The sequence below is a fragment of the Aristolochia californica genome, unplaced genomic scaffold, assembly GCF_029961685.1.
Source record: "Aristolochia californica isolate CCGP_79_NKW_82.1479 unplaced genomic scaffold, dmAriCali1.0.hap1 SCAF_391, whole genome shotgun sequence".
Lineage (NCBI taxonomy): Eukaryota > Viridiplantae > Streptophyta > Magnoliopsida > Piperales > Aristolochiaceae > Aristolochia > Aristolochia californica.
In genome coordinates, this window is record NW_027182094.1 from 10,813 (window position 1) to 12,500 (window position 1,688).

Here is a 1,688-nt window from a genome sequence, read left to right on the forward strand (position 1 = left end):
AGAAACGATGGAAACCACTATTTCTATTTTATTTCTATTTTATTTATTTATCCATTTACTACGTATTTATTACTATTTATTTGATACTTAATATCGGTCAAATTTTGTATTTTAATATCGGTCAAAAATATTTTTTATTTTATTTTGGGGCGAAATGCAAATGCCTGGAAGAAATAAAAAATCGTGGTTGGGAAGGTCATAGTAGCAAAAGCCATTGGAATTTTTATTTTATACATCGGAAGAATCCGTTTTGTTATTAATTAAACTAGAAGAGGGGAAAAGAATGACTGAAAGAAAAGAAATCAATTAGTTATTCATCAAAGTTTTATTTGATTCAATGACCAGAGTTAGACGAGGATATATAGCTCGGAGACGTCGATCAAAAATGCGTTTATTTGCATCAACCTTTCGAGGGGCTCATTCAAGACTTACTCGAACTATTATGCAACAGAAAATGAGAGCTTTGGTTTCTACTCATCGGGATAGAGGCCGGCAAAAGAGAGATTTTCGTCGTTTGTGGATCACTCGGATAAACGCGGTAACCCGCGAGGATAGGGTATCCCATAGTTATAGTAGATTTATACACGATCTGCGCAAGAGACAGTTGCTTCTTAACCGTAAAATACTTGCACAAATAGCTATATCAAATAAGAATTGTCTTTACATGATTTCTAATGAAATCCTCAAATAAGGAGATTTAAGGAATTCGACGGAATGATTTAAACGGAGTTCCCCGGAGAATGAACTCCGGGAAGATAGAATCGAAATTCATATGATAACAGTAGGAATGAATAAACACGCTTCAATAATAAAAAAAAGATTTCTCCCCCCCCCATTATTTTTTCTTTTTTTCTTATGACGCGACAATCTAATCTCTCGGCTTTTCCAACAAAACATCAATCGGAGTTTGAGTTCCAATTCGAGTTTTTATTCAATTCGGGTGGTGGGTCTACTTATTTCTGCTTCTAGGGCCGGTAGTTCTAGGGAACTACTCGGCTCTCTCAAATTGTTTCTCATTATTAAGAAAAGGTAATGAAGATAAAATGCGAGCTTGTTTTATAGCGATAGTAATTAATCTTTGTTGTTTCAAAGTCAATCTGTTCACTCTTCTAGATAATATTTTTCCTTGTTCACTAATAAATTGACTAATTAAGCTCATGTTTCTATAATCAATTCGATCCCCCGATCCAATTGGGGGCAAACGCCTACGAAAAGATCGCTTGGATTTACGAAAGGGTCGCTTGGATTTATCCATGGTTTATTTCTTATCTCTAAAATCCTAGTTTATTTCTTCATTCATTTCGGATCCGACCGAAAGAGGACTTGATTTGTTTATTTTATATTATTTTTATATTATAATAATATAATATATGTATATGTTTATTTTCATTTTTATAATTTAAAATATTTATTTTAATATTATATTAATTATATATTAATTATATTATTAATTAAATTAAATTATTTAATTCGATTTTTTTTATTTATTTATTATTTATATTTTTTAGCTTCTTCCTGTTACTTGGAAAAGGGGCACTGATGTTCTGCTCAATCTATTTCTTTATCTCCCCATGAATCGTATGCTTGTAACAATAAGGACAGAATTTTCTCAATTCCAATCGACTAGGTGTATTGTTTCGATTTTTTTGAGTAATATATCTGGAAATGCCCCTCGATTTTTTATCGAA